The sequence below is a fragment of the Amblyomma americanum genome, chromosome 4, assembly GCF_052857255.1.
Source record: "Amblyomma americanum isolate KBUSLIRL-KWMA chromosome 4, ASM5285725v1, whole genome shotgun sequence".
NCBI lineage: Eukaryota > Metazoa > Arthropoda > Arachnida > Ixodida > Ixodidae > Amblyomma > Amblyomma americanum.
This window is the reverse complement of record NC_135500.1, coordinates 161,381,425-161,397,321: the sequence shown is the minus strand read 5'-3', so window position 1 is coordinate 161,397,321 and position 15,897 is coordinate 161,381,425. Positions and strand designations below refer to the sequence as shown.

At 45.4% G+C, this 15,897-nt stretch overlaps 1 non-coding gene across 1 annotated transcript; it reads right to left on the bottom strand.

Moving 5' to 3' along the window:
* Window positions 1-3,534: 3,534 nt before the first annotated feature.
* Window positions 3,535-3,608, bottom strand: TRNAS-UGA (transfer RNA serine (anticodon UGA)). Its single transcript has one exon. It is a non-coding gene; the product is annotated as a tRNA-Ser (tRNA).
* Between the last annotated feature and the right edge of the window lie 12,289 nt (window positions 3,609-15,897).

The window sequence follows — 15,897 nt, the reverse complement described above, 5'->3', positions numbered from 1 at the left end:
CCTACCACGAACCCCGTCGCAGAGCTCGCGCACGGGCGCTCCACAAAAACTATGGCATGGAACCGGATGTCGTTTGGGTGGATGCGCATGCACAGGCGAGGACGCGGTTGTAGCAATCACGAACCCCTCCCTACAACCGATTGCTACCCTTCACATATCCCCCACTGCCACTTCGGAGGAGGCTGAAGAGGCCGCTATTGTCCTAGTCATCACGCGCACGGAGGCCCGGTATATACTTTCGGAATCTAAAACCGCCATACTAAATTTCCCCCGCGGGAGAGTTCACGTCTTTGCATTTCGAATATTGAACTTCGTCGCCGCACACCCGCCCCGCCACATGGAGCTCATATGGGTGCCTGCCCACTACGGGAATCGCGGAAACGAGGCTGCCAACGCTTTAGCACGAGGTTCTCTCAACCGGGCACCGGCGGCCTCCGATCTGGGGTTCTCAAGGGACCGAATGCATTCGTTCAGTGAACTGACGCAGGCCTGCAAAGCCGAGCGTCGGCTGTACCCCCCAACCCATCCCTCCCTCGTCAATTATCATCAGACAATTTGGAGGCGGCTCCAAACACGCACCTTACCTTCCGCTTATATACGCTCGCGCCTATCACCAAGTCGACAGAAACCCCTCCTGTACCCTCTGCCACCACCCCAAAGCCACTCTCGGTCATATCCTTTTCCTCTGCCCGGCGGATCCTACGCCGGGCGCTGTTAACCGAACGAGCTGCATACACTATCGCGTAAAAGGCAGCGACAATTAGTTGGCTTCGAAGAACGCTGAAGTGCACAAGGGACGGGGAAAATCTCAAGGTGTGCTGCTCATGAACGTTTCGAGCAAGAGGACCTGTCCGAGGAAGAGAAATGCTGTTAGCGAAACTTCTTTATCGTCCTGAGTCCACCTCGTCTTGTTACTTGCTACTTTGTCATATCATCAAGACTGCTACAGTCTTACAACGAAGCGATATTAGACATACCGAAATAACAGCGTAATTTCACTTGTCAGCGTGCAAGAAAATTTTTTTCTTGCACGCTGACAAGTGAAATACCGCTGTTATATCGGTATGTCTAATATCGCTTGTTGTAAGACTGTAGCAGTCTTGATGAATATGACAAAAGTAGCAAAGTAAACAAGAGAGGATGAGCCTCAGGACGATTAAGCAACGTTTCGCTAACAGCATTTCTCTTCGGGACAGGTCCTCTTGTCGAAACGTTGAGCAGCACCTTGAGATTTTCCCGTCCCTTGTGCACTTCGCGTTTTCAAGAAACTAATTTTGCTGCCTTTTTACGCGATAGTGTATGCAGCTCGTTCGGTTAAACAGCCGCCGGCGTAGTCGGTTCCACGTGTCGGAAATAATCGGGGGCTGCGTTGTGTGTTAAGGTGGAGATCATGGCAATTTATGTTTCTAGTGTGTAATGATTGACTGGCGTGTAATAGGCGATGGCAAGTAAATAAAATAGTTGCACTTAGTTTATCAAATAAAGAAATGAAAAACTTAAAAATAGAATTCAAAGGTATGAGAATGTTCAGAATGAAAGCTAATGCTTGCTGATGCTATTTAAGAAACTTTACTATGTGTAATTTATCCCTTATTTTTTTAAACAAGCCAAAAAAAATGAAAATGCGTTAAAAGGTGTCAAGCTGCTCTAAATGGTAAGCCTAAGCCACTACGCTATCACGTCATACGCTTTGGTGGAGCTGAAATGTCCTCATCCATTTTATTTACGATTTCTGAATATGATCTAGTCCAGGATGCAGAAACATTTTAGGACCCGGAATGAGTGTCTTCAACCCCCGTGAGCATCGTGAAGAGAGTGAGCTTCCATTTAGGAAGAAAATCCAAAGGTATGGAGCGCCTCTAGAGGTAAAAATCATGGCCAGATTTCCAAGATGTCACCAACTAGTGCAACCTGACTGCCGCCAGTCAAAATAATGAGCACATTTCCAATTATAACTGAAAAGAACGCGAAGAGTTGATGCAAAGATTTTGATATTCATGCAGTCTCTTTACGGGCCGTATAATTTACTAATAAAATACTTCCGCCGCTGGAACCAAGAAGCCCTGATGAGCTTGAAGAAGAATTAGGGTGTACCAAACAATTAAAAATACCGAGGTATTTCTTATGTTTAGAACAATGCAGGCCGTTATGGCTGTCATGCAAACTTGAGGCGTTTGTTCAGATTTTACCGGGTTGAAACCGTCACTACAAAAGCGTTATGGTCTCGTAAATTATTCGCTTCTATTTAACTTGATCTTTTCATGAAACAAGCTTTCTTCTGCTAAGGGTACAGGAGGATGCTAGCACGTCAATGCTAGTTTTATCTCTTTTATTTTATCATTATCCAGCTAGGTCATGCCGTATACCAGAGAAAATATATTGACGGGAGAATGCATTTCTCCTGAAAATTTATTCTCACTCAAAAGTTCTGTCAAACATTACGAAGCTTCCCAGCGGCCATAGAGTGTTACTGAATAAAGCATAAAGCACTGTACAACCTTTTTCAATATCAATCACTTTTAAACTTTTTTATAACTAGGCACAATCGCACCTACCTAAGGAAAACCGCAGAAATGAAGTGGTGTGGAACTTTTCCTGAAAAGTGTAAACCCAATTTAAAACCTCGGAATAATATAATACACACCGACAGCCAAAATATTTCAGTCAAGAAAAGCGAAGGTTAAGTAACTGCACAAGAAATAGGCATAATCCTGAACGTTAAAACATCAAAGTATATGCCTCAAGGACATCTTCCAGAGCAACTTTCGTGTCGCGATTTTCGGCTAGCGCAGCCACATCATTTCAGAACTCTGTTCACGCTATATATCTTCTCAGAAAAGGAACATCGGCACATCCGACTCCGTCGGCGCTCAAAATTTAATTTTAAGCCCACTTACGGCTTCAGCTGCGTTGGCAGGATGGGTAACTACGTCTGAAGAAGTGCGCCGGGAAAAACTCGCTGCCCGAGGTTCGCAGTGCTTCAACGCTAGAAGGTGAATACACCGGAAAGGGTTAGCTTCAAAGGAAAAAAATTGTTGCTCTTGAGATTATTACATCTGGCTGTTCATTTCGGGATTATTAGCTTGTTGCAGAGGCGCTTTCTTAACGCTGAACAAGTGACGTAAATTCAGCACTTGCTGGATGCAACTTCGCTTAGGCAACCCTGGCTGCGAAGAGCCCGTTTCAATAGCATTGCAGGAGCTTAACGTTTTTAAAGCGCTTTTAGTAAGGCAGCTATTTTCACAGTTGAAGAGCGCGACCTGATTTTATACACACACACTCACACGCACATATTTTATATATATATATATATATATATATATATATATATATATATATATATATATATATATATATATATATATTTGCAGGCAAGGCAAATGAAGTGAGGGGCTCGTTTGACAAATATATTAAGGAAGCCAACAGTCCCCGAAACCAAGGTGCATAGCGGAATGTTTCGATTTCTTTTATTATCTAGTGCCAATCAATTACTTTTAAAGAAATTTACTTATAAACCAGCAGAAAAAACAACCATGCCGCCTGTGGGATCCGAACCCACGACCTCCGAATATCACGTCCGGTGCTCTTACCAACTGAGCTACGGCGACGGCTGTCCAATCTGCTGCTCTCGTGGGTATTTATGATTATTTGGTGTACGCGAACCTTGAGAGTGTTCACCAGCGCCACCCATGACCATAGCGGCGGACGTAGCACGTCCTGTAATACCGCAAGTGTGACGTTGAACGTCATCTAACTGCGAGGGCGGAAACTGTGCCAGAGCCCTCTTATGCTTTATAAGTAATTTTCTTTAAAACTAATTTATTGGCACTAGATAATAAAAGAAATCGAAACATTCCCCTGTGCACCTTGGTTTGGGTTACTGTTGGCTTCCTTATATATATATATATATATATATATATATATATATATATATATATATATATATATATATATATATATATATATATATATATATATATATATATATATATATATATATATATCGTTAATTTCCGGGCTCATTCTTTTAATTTTAAGCCAGTTAGTTTCCAAAGGAGTGGAAGCTACCTCACACACCCATTTTTCTTATTGCATAGTACGCGCTGCTCCATTTCCCAAGACCTGACTAGAATTTCAGTATTTTATATTTTCCCATAAAAGGAATGTTTCCTCGGTGCAATAATTGGGCTTGACAAGGGCTTGCTATATCTATTAAATGAGCCTGGTTTAACTAAAATAATATAGGTCGGCGGCGTTGTCTGCTGATTTGCTCTCGGGCGTAGGTTTTATTTTTTGATGAGTGGGTGTGTGGGGCGGTAGTCTAACAAAGCATCAAATGCTAGCGAGGTGTATAGTTCATTTTTATTCAATGAGGTGTGTATGTGACACAGAAAAAAAGAATAACAGGAGCTGTAAAAGACGGAAAATTGGTGGAAGCAAAGGTTTTTGGTGCCGATGTTGAATACTAAGGAACAGAATAGATATTTCTGTTGTGTTCTCAAGAATAAAAACAATTCCCCTAGAAATACATAGCTTCGCTGCATTACCACACCTGAAAGCCGTAAACCCCCTAGCTCCTCAAGATAACTGTTCACTACACTACTTTTCAAGCATCACATGTAATACACTTATCATAATTTTCACTTGGAGACAGTATTTTAAAGAGCAGAATTTCAGTGATGGATGACATCATGGTTGCAATAATAATAAAGGCCACTATTTGCGACGTGTGTATTTGCACGTGGCAAAGGTGAAAAAGGCTAATGATAGCGCTAATTTCTTTTTTTTTTGTTGTGTATGCATTGTTGCAGGCCCTTTTTCATCGTCACATTGAATACTATAACGTAGGAAAACTGCTTTCGCGAAGCAATAAAGACTGCCCACGGTGTACAAACAGGACTTAATGTAATTAACATTTGAATGCGGATCTACATCAAGTCAGGTGCTTTCAATCAGTTTTTGAACTACCGGTCACTTCTTTCTCGAAAAATTCTTAACGCGCGTCGCATAAATTGCAACCATGCCGAAAGCACTTCTGGTCTTTATGTTACCGTATTCAGGGAAAAAAATGTTCTTTTTGTTTCATACAGACTATGAGTGAGTTTATTTATTTAATAAGTGCCATTTGGTTGTCTACTTGCATATAAAAACAAATTTTCTTGGAGAAAATTGAGTTACACCTTACAAGTGCAATACCCTTTGTCTTCACACACAAATTTCATATCAGCTTATATCGTTACTCTCAGAATACAGGATACTTGTTAGTGCTGCATAAAGTGCTGCATAAAAGTTAGTGCTGCATAAAAAACCCGCTTCTTTGATTGCATTATGGTCAGGAAATCATTGCCCTACGTTGAAATTTCTTTGCGTATGAGAATGAGAGGAAAAGTAATAATTGGAAGCCAAGTCGGTACCGTAGGCTCAATGCTTATGCTGGATGAAGCCGCGTAACAAGATAGCTTCCATCTGCGTAACTTTTGTATTCGCGCATTGTCGTGAATAGACTTGTCACAACACATCTGCCTTAAACTTCACACAATATTTCGCTTTGATTTCCCCCGCAACGCATTCGTTATTGAAACATATACGTTTCTATATTCATGGTATTCTGTGGTATTTTAGTAATAAAACGTCTCCTGCATTCTAAAAGGCGGGAGGCAATATGTTTTCAGTTTAAATTTGCACACTAAATTTTTTTCGATAGATATGGCAACCCCAATGCTTTCACTGCAGGAAATTTGAAATCCTTTGATTTCTGCCTAGCCCACACTTAAATACACTTACCATTCTGTCTGTATCAGTGGTTTACTCGGACTGAAGTGCTAGTGTGTGCATTTCTAGTAGTGTTGCAACATACCGGCTAGACGTTCTGAAGGTGTCTGTTTTGGAGTAGAGCATAGTGTTGCCTTTCATTTTTGAAATTAAGTTTAGGTGTCTTCCGGGATCTGACGAAAATCTGTTGAATGCGTCATTTTGGTTGTTGCTTATTCCAAAGGCAATAAATTCGATTGTTTTCTGTGTGTTTGATTGGGGCCTTGAGCTATTCACCATTTCAGTCACCTTTGATCCTTCAAGCGTAATGAGTACACGTGTTTCCTCAAGCTAGAAAGGTGTTCATTTGATTCTTCGTTTCTTTCTACTTATTGATGATTGCAAATAACAATTCTGTGATTTTGTATATCTTGTGAATGCTCCTCGGCGTGTTGCCGTTCTAAGTGTTCCTAGCTTTTTCTACTCAAACATCGTAAACCTTACATGCTGACACAATATTTACAATTCTTTTCGCATTGTCAATCGCCGCCTCATTCATGTTTTTAAAATACTGATGTGTCTTTTATCCTAACTAGTGCGTCTCATGGACAGTAAAACAAAGCCTCTTAATTTTTTTAAATAGGTGTTGAAAAATCGAATTGCAGACTTTTGTTTTTCTGGCCTTTCCAACACATAAACATGCAAATATATTGACAAGTAAATTTTTCATTCAACTGTATACTGATTTATCTGTCGTATGGTATGGAGGGAGCTCCACGCTGAGCGGTAAGCGGCGATAGCACCGTGCACTGGAAAAGAAAGCTGCATTAAACCGTTCCTCACTGACCGCACTGCCGTGAACCAGGTCGGCCCCCTCACATCCCGCCCCTACACCGTTGGCAGTTGCGGAACTGCTTGAAGGCTCTGTTTGTTTACCTCCCTTTTCAACATTTCACTCATCCCCACGGCAATGCACCTCGAACTCGTACAGCCGTCCCCACACCATTCGAGAGCGCTCGAACGACGCACCGAAAGGTGGACTTGCCTCATGTACCAGTGACCTAGGGCACAGAACGTTTCCCTATGGTGCATGTGCATTACTAAGGATGGTGTTCAACTGATCATTTCTACAAAAGCTGCATTGAGCACGCTAGTGAGCGGCGATTGTTAAAAGCGCAAAATTGAGCGCACTGGTCGAGCGTTTTAGACAGGTGTGTGGTCGAAGGTAGTGCACTTGGCCTAATCTGCCTATACTGACAATATTACACTAGGGTTCATCACCGCAAAAGACGCCGAATAGTAACAAGCCCTCCAAACAGCTACAAATAGCCATCACTACGCCCAAATCAGTGGCCTGAAATGCTCCCACGAAAAATCAATAATGGTAGTCTTCTGGGTTCGTCACAGGAGCAAGCACCCCCATCCAACACCATCCACACAGCCGGAGACCGCATACAAGAAGTATCTATGCTACGAATGCTCTGCATATACATTAAAAATAACAAAAACTATATGGCAATAGAAAATTTCGCAAGCTGCGTTTTATAGCACTTCACCCATTAGTAAACTCAGAATAAGCACCGCGGTATAAAGCAGACCGACCTCAGGTGACTTATTTAAGAGTTTGTGCCAGGAGAGCCATTTTTACCTGCTCTTATTTTTTGCTTCTACCTTCCAAGTTACACAAGGCTGACTGCCCCTTTTGGCAGGTCTATAACCTAGACGGACTCCAACTGACAAACTCCTCCAGCTTGGCATCCACAACACTACATCAGAGATCGCAGAGGCCCACAAAAACGGGTGGTTTGGTAGCCACTCTTGCTCATAACATTCATGAATGCCCACACGACATTCTGCGGAAGAGCCTGCAGCTATCGAAATGCGAACAATGGGAGGCCACGCTGCTTATATCCGTCTTGGATGTCCAACTCTGGGTCGTGGGCACAGCCGTAGAGCTCGTTCTTAAGCTATTTAGTAATACTGCATGATTTAAAATGTCGGATGTAATAAAGAAGGCAACAGCCCTGCAAAAGAGCATCTTGACTTATAATATGTGACCCCGAGCACATCGTGCACGTTTGTTCTGATTCCTATCATAACTTGAGGAGGACTGCACACGTATTGTATGCTTTAGAGTACTGTCGCTCTTCACTTCGTTTTTATTTTTCTAAGTGCGCTACGAGCAATAAACGCAAGCAAGCACAAGCCAACTATTTAAATGGTTCATCAGAGAGTCCAAGACTGATTTATGAGGGTCCAAAAGTGTTCGGAAAGTTGGGTGCCCAACTCGTGTTTTATATAGTGTCGTGTGTGTTATTGTTCCCCCTTGATTTTGCACTTAACGTCATCTTCAACCAGCAATGTGCCGATCGGCAATGGAGAGGTAGAAGCTCGGCAGAACTCGCTCGTGAGCCCGGCAGCGACCGCTTGGCCTGTCTCTGGCGCCTGCTTCTGTTGTCCTGGTCCCCCATCGTGCCTTCGACCTGCGTCGTCTGAACGACCTGTGACATTCTAGGGTATCGAATCCAGTACCTCTTGCAAAGACGAGGTCGAAGGCGGAAACCAATTGCTCGACCACCAAAAACGAATGCCTCGCAGTAATTTTGGCGATCACAAAGTTTGGACCCTATCTCTATGGATGCCCATTCCAGGTGGTCACCGGCCACCATTCTCTGTGCTGGCTAGGGGCCCTGCAGGCCGACTTGCGTGGTGGTTCCTTCGACTGCAAGAATTCGACGCTACGATTATTTATAAGTCTGGCCACAGACACACTGATGCTAACTGCCCTTCACGCGCTCTCGTTGAATCTGCGCGTGCTGATACGGACGAAGACTATGAGATAATCTTAGGAGCTCTAAGTACCGAAGATATGGCAGCGCGGCAGCGACTCGATCCCGACTTTCGCGACGTGATCTCACATTTGAATGGTCAAGGAGGCGTAGTTCCTCATCCTTTCGTACGCGTAGTACGTAACTTGTGTCTTCTAGACAACGTTTTTTATAAAAAGAAATTTGCCGTGAGCTCGAGGTCATGGCTTTTAGTTGTGCCCACTGATATACGCGACAAAATTATAGGAGCGTCACATGATGACCCCTCCTCGGGACACTTGGTGTTCAGTCGAACGCTCGCGCGAATACTTTCGAAGTACTATTGGCCACAACTTGAAAAGACCACTCACCATTACACCAGGACAAGCCGCGAGTGTCAACGGCGCAATACACCACCCGTGAAGCCTGCAGGACTCCTTCAACCCATCATTCCATCGCTCAATACGTTCCAGCAGATCGGTATGGACCTACTCGGACCTTTCCAAAGTCGCAATCGGGCAACCGATGGATCGCTTTTGCGACGGACTACCTCACGCATTATGCCGAATCACGCGCTCTGCCGTCATCAAGGGCTTGGGATGTGGCAATTGTTTTCGTCGAGTCCGTCGTTCTTCGACACGGTGCCCCTGAGATCCTTATCAATGATCGTGGTGCCGCATTTATATCTCAACTTATCTCACACATACATAGCTTAAGCCACACCGCCCACCGCAAAACTACCGCATACCACCCCCAAACAAATGGGCTGACCGAGCGCCTTAACATGAATTTGGCTGACATGCTCTCAATGTATGTCGAGATCGAGCACCGAACCGTACGTAACTTTTGCGTACAACACTGCGGTTCAAGAAACCACCGGATTCTTGCCATTTCGCCTGGTGCATGGCCGGGAAGTTGTTACCGTGCTCGACGCTATGCTGCCCCAGCAGCCAGACGTCTACACTCACGCCGATGCTCAACTCGTCGCCCAACCTGCGGAAGAAGCCCGACAGTTGGCCCACCTTCGCATCCAAGCCCGCCAGCAAGTCGATGCTCGCCGATACAGCCAAGGCCACTGTGATGTTCAGCTCAATCCTGGTGATCGAGTGTTAGTGTAGACTCCAATTCGACGCCGTGGTATTAGCGAGAAGCTGCTGAAACGATACTTTGGCCCGTACGAAATGATTCGCTGTATAGGCGAGTCAAATTACAAAGTGCTGTCGATCGTAGCGCGGGCGTCCCACCGCCCGCCTTCCTCCGAAGTTGTTCTCGTAGCTCGCCTGAAAGCGCACTGTGACCGCTCGGAGCACATGGCCTAGCTCTTCTCGTTCTACACGTTTTTGAGCCTTAATTTTGTCTCTGCGCATCGGGACGAAACGCATTTCGGGAGGGGAGCAGTGTCGTGTCTGTTATTGTTCTCCCTTGATTTTTCACTTAACGTCATCTTCAACTAGCGGGAGGCCGATCGACAGTGAAGAAGTTGAAGCTCGGCAGAACTGGCTCGTGAGCCCTGCCGCGACCGCTTGGCCTGTCTCTGGTGTCTGCTCCTCTGGTCCTGGTCCCCCATTGTGCCTTCGACCCGTGTCGTCTGAACGACCCATGACAATATGTACTACGGGAGGAGTTCAGAATATAAGAAAAAGGCGCTTTCTCAAAATCTGAAGGAAAGTGAGCCGTGAATGTTAAGGCATTACTTTTAAAAATACCGCATAAGAAAAAGAGCTTAGGACCACGCTATGGATGAGTCTTCCGTAACCTTGTGTAGACTGTGAGCGCGCGGGTCGCAAATAAACGCTCTGAGTTTTCGAAGACTTCTCCTAAGGCGTTTATGTACTCGACAGCGCTCCCCTTGCGTACCTCGTTTTCATACAACAGGGCACCCTTTTATGTAAAATCCGCCAACAGGCACGGTTGGAGCGTATTTCTGCCGAAAATGAACACCCGGAAGCGAGCATTCACGTTTCGCTAGGACATCGTTTATTGGATTCGAACATACTCATATCTTTTTTCTTCTTTGACAAGAGTTCTGTGTTTGTATTCTTTATATTTCCTTCGGCACGTTAAAAATTACTCGAAAACTTATTTCCTGTTTTCCATTTTACTCACTCAAAAGTAAAATCGTCTGAGAATAAAGACACACAATAAAAAGGCAGGTGAATTTTAGAATCTTTGACCGGGTATACTAAAACCGAAATAAAGTATGGCGAGCGGTTCACACTTTGGACGAGGAGTGTTGAAGTGTTAGAAAACAGTGTGCGAATTGTGGCAGCAGCGAAAATACGGTTAGAGCAAGGAAGCACTAAAGTGACGTGAAAAAATGGTATCACGAGAGCTAGTTCAGAATGAATGCGTCTTTATGTTCGAAGACAGCTTTAATCGAAGCGCTTCCGGTAGAATTATGTTTCACGATACTTAAAAAAAGCCGTCCACAGACGGAGAAAATTAAAGAATTGTGAAGCAAATGTCTTTTTATTTTGTTCTGCAATAAAACATGACAGCAGGTGCACTCGTTCCCCCCTCACTGTTTCCCTGCTGCCAAAAAGACGGTTAAACAAAAACGCTTCTTCATTCTCCCACACAAAAAGTAGGCAGTAAAAACTCGCGAGAGCTGGCTATAAAATATAAAGCTGGCTTTAAGATAAACACCGCCGTTCGATCATCGAGCCTCACTCGAGTACGAGCTTGGATTGAATACACCACGTTCGTCTATCCACCCACCTGGATTTGACTGCTGTTCACCGAAAAAATTATGACATTGGCGACGAAGATGGGATTCTTACCAGTTCTGCAGCAGGCCGGCATGGCACTGGATGGTCTGGCATTGGCAGATGCAGTGACGCAAGTCGTCAGCCGGCTCTCAAATATCGAGAACTTTGACGAGTCCCTCGTTGATGCATACGAGCCATCGTACGAGGAACGTTTCACGACGTTTCTTCAAGTCAATCGTATCGCCGAGGTCGACAAAGAACACGCCTTTTTGTGTCCCATAGGCCCAAAGTCGTACAGTCTCCACAAGTCGTTTACCGCGCCGGAATTGCAGCCAGCTGAAGGTTTCGACGTGTTAAAGAAACTTCTAGGTCACCACTTGTCACCGAAGGCGTCGGTAATAAGCGAACACGTAAAATTTCACACACGAACGCAACTCGAGTCTGAATCGATTTCAGAATATGTTGCACAGTTGCGAAAATTGGCGCAGACGTGCGAATTTGAATCCATCATCGATCAGTCGCTGCCGAACCGTTTTGTATGCGGTCTGCGCCGAGAAGATATACCGCGCGTGTTATTCACGGTGGATCTTCCAGAAAGCTGTGGAACGAGCGCTAGCCATGGAAGCGGCGAAAAAGACCGTGAGCGAAGCGCGCGCCTCTGAATGGAACGTACCAAACGTTCGCAAGGTCAGAGCGGCCGCGGAAAATAATATGACGGGTCGGGTATGCTAACGCTGCGCGTAGGCGAAGCATGTAGGCCGACTACGTCCGCACATCGCGGACACCTGTTACAAATGCGATAAGAAAGGACGCATTCACAGAGTGTGCCAAGATGACAAGCAGCCAACAACGAAGTGAGCATGGCGCAACTCAATGAAGATGTATGTTAACGTTCAAGCTGCTGTTAGCATGAAGAAATTTTTTCGCCTGTACTGTATCCTCACAGCGATGCAATAGTGGTGCGGGGAGGCTTGTTTTTTTCCTCTTATTCGTTTTTCTGGCTCAATCTACACTTTGTATCTATGTAGTGAATCCGATAAAAATTTCTATGCAGGTGCAAGACGTAAACTTCGAGGAGGAGCTGGATACGGGGGCTTCTGTGTCGTTCATGCCTTTGCATCAGTTTTGTAAGATGTTTCCTTCGGTCAAAGTAATGCCAGCGTTGCTCAAGCTGCGAACATTCGAGGGAGCCATCGCACAGCGTGTCGGAGTTGCTCACGTTGCCGTGCAGTACAAACAATAGAGGGCACAGCTGCCTCTTTACACCACGAGAGAGAGAGGACTCCCTTTGCTAGGTCGACAATGGTAACAAGCCATCCGACTTCACAGGAGCCGCATCTTTGAACTCAACGCTATATCCAGGTCAGACAGTTCTGCATGGTTCAGTCAAAGCGCCAGACTGTTAGGCCTTCTGGACAAGTACCAGAGTTTGTTTAAGGACGAACTCCTATTTTTAACTCCGAGAATAACAACCTCAGTGACCAGAGACAGGCTGCGGTTGATACGGCCACGAATATATGTTTGTTGCAGGAGAAGGCCACCGCTAACTTTGCGACAACTCACAACGCATGAGGCACCCGATGTGAGAAGCAATGCCACCGGATTGACTACTCTTCTTGACCACGTCGGCAGAGCAGTTCTATATGGTTCTGCTGTCGCAGACTACTGGAAAGGAGCCTCCATCGCCAATTACAACGCGTGCATGCAGCCGTTCATCCAGCACTTTAGCCGTGCGTTATCGTCCTCGACCGAGACGCAAGCAAGTGTTTTCGTGCGCCGTGGCAAGCGTCAAGTGATGGTAGACGCGGCAAGCTTCTGGAATTTAGCGCAAAAAGTGATGGCTGTACCGTGTCGTCATCTTGAATTGCCGTGTATATGCGCCTCGTGAATTGTTCTTTGCGCAGTGGACTGGACGAAAGTGAGTTTTTATGGCTTCCGAGACTTCCGCTGCATTAGTAGAGTCATGGGCTCCTGTTATGCGGAGATTTGTATTTATTTTCTCTAGGGTGGTGTTATACGCAGGATGAGTAACACGGTCGCCTCTGTGGGCCTCCCATTTAGAAATGACCTGGGTTATGCAAAGTGCTGTGCACCACATCCTTGACAGTGTGACACGATACCGGACCTAACACGGGTGACTCCGCGCTTGACCATAGACTGGCGATGCGGTCATGACCTCCTCAGTACAGAGAAGTGCCATTTAATTGTGCATTGTCACAATAGAAGAATTGAATTCTATGATACTTTCCTAAAGTACGCCGCCTTAATAGCCATTTCTACGTCTCTTGCTCGTGAGGTACAAAAGGCAACGGATGTTGCCTTCTCGTGAGGATGTTGACAACCGGACACCTACCAGACAACGCACTGAATGTGGCGCACTCCCCTTCGCAAACAGCAGTTCCCGCAATGACTTGACGATGATGAACAACAGTGACTAAGCCACCGGACACGCAAAGCAGCTGTACACATCCTATCACTCACCCATTTTTCGTGTTTCGATAAGCGCACCAGGATGCACAAACCTCGGACTATTTTCCTCTCAATCATGAGCAAGCTCTACGCTACGGGAATGGTGCCAGAGAAGGGCCTTTAGCGTCCGCATGAAGAGCAGAGTGCTCTTTTAGCGAAATTTGTTTTAGCAGCAGACAGAAAGATTAGTAACTGCACAACCGGAACTAAAATTTGAGCCGCTCATCAGTCCGTTGGTCACTGGGCGCGTTGTTCCTTTCCCTAGGCGAACATGTTCTCTGAAGAGCTATGGTCGTCGTTACTCCAGAAATCACAAATAATTGCTTGGAGGGTATGGATACTCACAAATCACGAAAGCACTTATTCCAATCTCCTCTCGATAAACGTAAAACAAGATTATTTGCAGGTGCTCAAAAACTCAATAAAGAATGGAAAAATTTCGAACGTTACTAGGTAGCTAACTGAGACGTCAACAATGGGGCCTGGAGAGAACTTCAAATTTTGTCCTTTATCTTCGTGCAATACAGATGTGCCCTTGTGCTATATAAAGTACCGAAGAAAAAAAATTAGCTTCGGCATCAACCTATTATTTATTTTACAGTGCCAGTCGTTAAACGCTGTATCTCACGTCGCAATAGTGGTACTAATAGTAGCAGTAGAAGTAAGTATTGGTAGTAGTAAGCTATGAAAAGAAAAATAATAGCTGTAACTTTATGAGATCATAAGCAGGCAGAGTGGGTGAGAGAACAAACACGGCTTAATGACATCCTAGTTGAAATCTCAGAGAAAGAAATGGGCTTGGGCAGGGCATGTAATGCGAAGGCAAGATAACCGCTGGACCTTAACGGTAGCAGAGTGGATTTGAAGAGAACGAAAGCTTAGCACCGGGCGGCAGAACGTTGAGTGGGTGGATGAGAATAACTTTTTTTCTCTTAGGCTGCAAAAAGAAATAATTAATCTCATTCGCCCACCTAACTTTCTGCCGCCCTCCGCAAACCTTGCCTTCTCATGAAATCTACTCCATTAGCCTTAAGGACTACGCTAGCCACTACTCAGGTGCTTCAGGTTTTGATGGCAGACGCCGTGGCTAGCGACGTCTTTTCCTCTCATTGTTATTTTTATTAATAAATGCTACTAACAATAACATGTCTTTAAGAAGTTTAAGGGGATACGGTGGACGCAGCTGGCAAATGATGGGGATAACTGGGGAGACGTGGCAGAGGCCTTTACCCTGCAGTGGGCGTAGTCAGGCTGACGATGATAATGATGATGATTATTTGCAGTTGTAGTAATAGTTGTAGTCATAGCAACAGGACAACACCGGTAGTAGGAACAGCAGTACCAATAGTAGTAGTTGTAGTAGTAGTAGTAGAAGTAATAGTAGTAGCACTAGAAGTAATAGCAATAGTAGTAGAAGTAATAGTAGTAGTAGGAAAAGTGCTTAGTAGTAGCAGTAGTATTAGGAATATGCCCCAAAAGTTGTCGGTGTAGCCGGTGGGAGGTTGCCGCGGGAACCAAGGCGAGAGCGTACGAACGTGTATCCTCAGGTTGGTTACTGTGGAGATGACCGTGTTATAGAGTCGGGGAGGCCTCTAGGCCTTGCCTCGACCGTGGCTAGCGGACGGAGCGGCAGCAAAGAAGAAGCTCTCAAGACCGGAAGCCAAAGATCTTTTGTATCAGTCAGCGTCCGTATTTATAGAGCTAAACTGCGCCGTCTGCAGTTACCACAGGAGCAGTTCAGGAGGTGGTTACAGATGAAGTAGGAGGTTGCAAAAAAAACAGAGGAACTATAACTGGAGGGTGGTTTCGGTGGAAGATAGAGGGTATGGGGAGAACATACGGAGCAAGTCGAAGCAGGTTGCCACGGGAGCCACCCGGAAGGTATTAATACCCTGGAAGAAGGAGGAGGACGGGCACGGTGGACGGAACATGCTAAGGCGAGAATGCAGGAATACGTAACCGGATTGCGTTTAACGTGGGATCCATCCGTAGGGCAGTTACCTTGGAACGAGGAACAAGAGTGTGGCGAGAGTGGAGGAATGTAACAAGGCGCATCTGTGGCAGCTGTAGCGAAACACGCCGCCATAGGAGAGGGTGGTCGGTGGCGCCACGCGGCTCGTGCGGCGGACTGGAGAGACGAGCAATTCGATAAACGTGAATGT